Below are 6,192 nucleotides of genomic sequence, written 5' to 3'. Positions count from 1 at the left end.
ATGCTCATAACCTTTCTCACTTATGTTTTTAAATTTTTATTTTTTCAAATAATAACTAGGCATTCATTTTCTCTCCTTCCCACCACTGTCAATGATGAGGAAAAAAGGAAAATTCTCATAATAAATTTGCAGTCATAAAATTTTTCATAGCAGTTTTATATAAAGAAGGGGGATTTGGGTATATGAGTAGAAGCACTGGATTGGAACTTGAAACCCTTGTGAGTCCAGGTCTCAGCTCTGCAATTTTGGATATGTGATTTAAATGTCCTCAGCCTTGATTTCATCATCTAAAAAAGGGGGGATTGAATTCAAAGATTTCTGAGCTCCCTCCCAAATTTAAAGTTCTGTGATTTCTTTTCCAAGGCACAGTGGTATATTCTGAAATCCTGAGTCACTTAAGCTTGTGTAGCTCCAATCAGAGGTAAGATTACTATCTAGTCTCCTTATTTTTGCTACCCTGCTTCTGCCATCATGACAGTAGCACCAACTTTATAGAGTTATTGTGAGGATTAAATGATATAATGTTTTAAGTACTTTGCAAATTTTAAGATGATATATAAATGCTTGCTGTTACAATCACCACCACCACCACTACCACTACCACTACTACTACTACTACTACTACTACTACTACTACTACTACTACTACTACTACTACTACTACTACTACTATTACTACTACTCTTCTTTGATCTGCTGACAGAAGCTATATTAGTCTGAGTTATGCCATTCTAGGTCACCTACATTAAAAACAGCCCCAATATTACTGCTTTTCCAATCCCATTTCCAGCGAAGAATCATCATCATTGCATGGTTAGGGAAAAAGGCAAGAAGTGGGAGAGTTAGAAATTTATTCATAGAGTCTTGGGTTTTGAGGACAACATCAAGCATGAAACAAAACTCAGTCCTATTCCTGGGTTCCCAGAGACCTTGGCTAGCCCTGACCAAGTGCCATCATGACCATATGTTTCTGAGAGAATGAAGTGTTTTTGACAGAATCCACATTTTCAGTTTGTATATTCACAGCTCCCAAACTAATGTGACTGGACTCCCCGACCTCTATCCAGAACAGACTTCTTCAGTAACATACTGCAGCCGTGTTGGCTGAATGAGTTCAGGGGTAATGATAGGATCCACATTTCCAATCAATGGGTGTCCACACAGAGTATTATCTCTTAGTGGGAAGTGTCACCCTGATATTTCAGCTCAGATTTTGGCAGTTGAGCCAGTCAGAGTATTCCATCATTTGGAGCCCAAGGGAAATCAAAAAGTTTCTCTTCCTCTACTGATAATAGCTTTCAGACAGCCTCTGTTTTAGGCTGCATTCCTTAGAGCATGGAGGGAATTGTTCAATACCCTAAAGGAGGGAAATCAGCAAGACATTTTTTCCAATGGTGTGTAGGGGTAAAAGTGTATAGAAATTCATTGAAGTGAGAAGGAAATAGTATGGATAAGATACTTAGTAAATATAAGAAGTAAATATGCAATAAGAAGAAAAGGTGATATATGATTATAGAAAAATGCCACATAGTACTGAATCTTTATTCTGACCTCTCCTTGATATTCATGTCCTATAAGGTCAGCAGGCGGCAATCTGTTTCCTCCCTAGAAAACTAAGAGGGGGTGAGACTCTATGTCTTCTAATTCTTTTTATTTTTTCCAATTTAAACATTATTTAATTTGGTCATTTTCAAACAATATTCCTTGCAAACAAAGATCCTTTTCTTTTCCTCCCCTACCCCCACCCCTCCTCTAGCCAACGCACGATTCCACTGGGTATCACATGTGTCCTTGATTCAAACCCATTTCCATGTTGATGGTATTTGTATTAGGGTGTTCATTTAGAGTCTCTCCTCATTCATATCCCTTCCACCCTTGTAGTCAGGCAGTTGCTTATCTTCGGTGTTTTGTCTTCTAATTCTTAATGTTCTATTATTCTAATTTGTTCCCAAATTCTGCTCTTTCTTCAGTATCAGCCATCACCAAGGTTCCATTCCACTCCCTCAGGTTCCATTCAACATACTTGAGTGGCTATCTTTTACTTCCAGTATTTCTCTTAGTTCTCTCTTTCATTTCTATTGTTTCTTCTACCACTCTCTACTATATCAGGTTGAGGGTAACTGACAGGCCTTGAACCTCTTGTTGAGTTGAAGGAGGTGGGGTGTCTACCAAAGGCATGTGAAGATATTTCCCCAGCTGAAGGGGTGGATGAGAACAGATTGTCCCAAAAGTCATGAAGGCAGCAGAAGAGGGTGCTGTGGAGCACTTAAAGATAGGTTAGACACAAGGAGGTCACCGTCATCTTCTCTATCTTGAGCCCTTACCAGTGGTCTTGACTTCTGTCTTTGCTCCTGGACTTAGATGACTCTGGAAAAGAGAGAAAAACTGATGGTTTTGTATAACTCTGACTCACTTAAGTACAATTTATGTGCTATACATCACCTTTCTCAATCATACCAATTGTTAATGTTCTCTGCTTACCCCAGACCATTCCATAGATTACTTAGAACTTACTTTGTAGGGACTCTTGGATTCAAATCCCACCTCCAGCCGTACTGGCCATGTGACCCCAATTTTTCCATTTACCTGTTGGATAAGACTTCTTCCTAGTGGAGATATCCTATCAAATTCCATGTCTTCTCAGTGTCCCAGGAAATTCTCTTAAATTTTATGCTATTGAGTAGTTGTCTATCCTCGGTGATTGAGGGGATTTCCCAACTAGAAGTTCCCCATAGCAATAAAATCTAAGGTTGGATTATCTACCCACCCACCCACCCACCTACCTACCTACCTACCTGCCTATCATCTATCTATCTTTCTATCTATCTGTCTGTCTGTCTATCTATCTGCCTGTCTCTCTATCTCTCTATCCATCTATCTAATTGCCTGACTGTCTGTCTATCTATCTTTCTAATTCATCTATGGATTGGTGACAGACAGATATTATGTACTTCTCTGTGTATCTGTTATACAAGTTGCCTGAGAGCAGTGACTTTTTATTTTGTTTTTTATCTCTAATTCCTAGCCTAGTGCCATACACAACTGATTTAGGAGCTTTCCCCTCAAATTCATTCCATATTTTGTTTAACATTCACTCTCTTCTGATCTGTGATTCCTTCATTGTGATCCCTAGCACTATCCTCTAAATCACCTAGATTCACAGCCTAATTATCCTACTTGACTTCACATTCTTTCTCACCCTCTATAACCTAATAATACTAGTTGCCAAGACTTATTGATGCTACCTATGTAACTTTTCTTACATTTGCTCTTCTGGCACTGCCACCACTCTGGTACAAACCTCTATTGACTCATTCCTAGACTGTTGCAAACCTTTTTGTTGCCCCTCTCATCTCTTTTTCTACTCAAATTCCTTCTCCACTTAACTGTCAAATTCATTTGCCTAATTATGTCACCTCTCCCAGCACTCACTAAAAAAACTTAAATGTTCCCCATTACCTCCAGGATCAAATACAAAATACTTTGTTTGAATTTTTAAACCCTGGCCCCCTCCTGCTTTTCCAGTGTTCTTCTATCTTCCTTCTATGCATTCTCCAATCTAATAATTCTAGCTTCCTTACGGTTTCTCACTTAAGATACTTGATCTCCTAACTTGTATTTTCACTGGTTGTCCTCCATGCCTAGAAATATCTCCCCCCTTATTTTTTGCTCCCCGACTTCCTTGACTTTCTTTTAGTTTCAGTTAAAATCACACCTTCTATAAGAAGTCTTTTTCCATTAATGTTACTATCTCTCTTCTTGATATAATTGCCAACTTGTACAACATCTCAGAAATATTACAAGTTCAGTTTCTGACCATTCCAATAAAGCAAATACTGTAATAAAGCAAATCACATGAATTATTTGGTTTCCCAGTGCATAGAAAATTATGTTTACACTATATTCTAGTCTACTAAGTGTAAAAGAGTATTATGTCCAAAGAAAATATCTACCATAATTAAAAATACTTTATTGCTAAATTTATTGCTTTAAAAACCATCATTTAATTCTCCTGTGAGTTGTAATCTTTTTGCTGGTGAACAGTCTTGCCTTGATGTTGATGGCTGCTGGCAATTTTTTTTTTTCTTTTTTAAACCTTTACTTTCTGTTTTAGAATGAATACTATGTATTGGTTCAAAGGCAGAAGAGTGGTAAGGGCTAGGCAATGGGGGTTAAGTGACTTGCCCAGGGGTGCACAGTTAGGAAGTGTTTTAGGCCAGACTTGAACCCAAGACCTCCCATCTCTAGGCCTGACTCTCAATTTGCTGAGCCACCCAGCTTCCCCCCAGTGGCAATTTCTTAAAATAATTCAACAATGAAATTTGCCTCATTGATCAACTCTTCCTTTCATTTGAAGACTTAGAGACCACTGTCTGGTTAATAATTGGCTTAATTTCAATATTGTTGTGTCTCAGGGAATAGGGAGGCTTGAGAAGAGGGAAAGAGATTGGGAAATGGTCAGTTAGTGGAGCAATCAGAACACACATTTACTGATTAAATTTGCCATATTATGTGAGTGTAGTTCTTGACTCCCCCAAACAATTAAAGTAGAAACATCAAAGATCAATAATTACAGACCATTATTATAGATATCATCTTTAGGTCCCCAGAACTTATATAGTAGGCACTTAATAAGTCATTATTGACTTGACCAACAAGCATGGTTAGGTCTATACTATCCTAAAAAAATGGGGGGGGGGGAATGCTTCTCTTGACCCTGCCATGTCCTCTACTAATTATTTTATCTCACTCTTCATTGCTAAATTCCTAGAAAGAATTTATACTTGCTACCTCCCCTTTCTGACCACATATTTATTTTTCATCTCTTAATGATCTTCTACACTTTATCTCCAGTCCCCTCCTATCTTCCTAGTCTTCTTACACATTCCTCCCTGACATGTACTCTTCAATCCAATGACACTGGCCTCCTTATTCTTCCTGAACAAGATATTCCATCTCTCAGCTACAGGCTTTTTCTCCAGTTGTCCCCATGCTGAGAATGCTGTCCTTCCTCTGCTCTGATTATAGATCTATCTGTCTTCCTTTAAGTGCCAACTAAAATCCCAACTGTTACTGAAAGCTTTCCCCAACTCAGCTTAATTTGAGCTCCTTCCCTCTCTTAGTTATTTCCTATTTATCCTATATATTGCTTACTTTGTATACATTTGCTTACACGTTGTCTGCCACATTGAAAGCTACTTTAGGTCCTCCTGGACTCTCTTTTGCCTCCTTTTTAACCTCAGGGCTTAGCATAATGCCTGACTCATGAAAATGCTTAATACATATTTATTAATTGCTGATAACTCTTCTTTCAAAGATTGACAATGATTTTTTTTCTTAAATAGATTTCATTTTCTATCATCTATCATCTATCAACTGGAGAAAAAGCCTGTAGCTGAGAGATGGAATATCTTGTTCAGGAAGAATAAGGAATTAAAGAGTATTTTCTTATCTTTGGGCCAGGTTTGATTTTCATACTTTGACAATATTTAAATTTTAATTGTTTTGTGTTGGTAGTTTTTTCTGTTTATATTCTTATAAGCCATTATGTGTATGTATATATTTGAAGACTTAGAGACCTCTCTCTTTTTATATAGAAATTATATATAGAGGCAGGTAGGTGGCACAGTGGATAGAGTGCCAGACCGGAGTTGGGAACATTCATCTTCCTGAGTTAGTTCAAAACTAGCCTCAAACACTTACTATGTGATCCTGGGCAAGTCACTTAACTCTTTTTGCCTCGGTTTCCTCATCTGTAAAATGAACTGGAGAAGGAAATATCAAACAATTGCAGTATCTTTGCCTAGAAAACCCCAAATGGAATCATGAAGAGTGGGACACAACTGAAAAAGGACTGAATAAATAGAAAGAAAACTTGTCATTATGTGGATGGATGGATAGATAGATAGATAGATAGATAGATAGATAGATAGAAAGATAAAGTTATATGTACATATTTCAGTATAAGTATAATGTTTCTCTTACTCTGTAAGGTTAACTTTCATCAGTTCATGTAATTATTCAGGTTTTGGTTTTGGTTTTTTTGGAGACTGAGTCTTCTTATCTCATCCAAACTAGAAATACAGTGGCCACTTACAGATTCCACTGATGTCTGGTGGGGAAATTTTAATCTCCTAAGGCAAGTTTCTGACCTAGGCAAGTTTGTCACTCATCAGGAAACTTAGTACCTCC

Source organism: Monodelphis domestica, chromosome 3 (assembly GCF_027887165.1).
Source record: "Monodelphis domestica isolate mMonDom1 chromosome 3, mMonDom1.pri, whole genome shotgun sequence".
NCBI lineage: Eukaryota > Metazoa > Chordata > Mammalia > Didelphimorphia > Didelphidae > Monodelphis > Monodelphis domestica.
The sequence above is the reverse complement of the archived record's forward strand: the minus strand, read 5'-3'. Positions refer to the sequence as shown.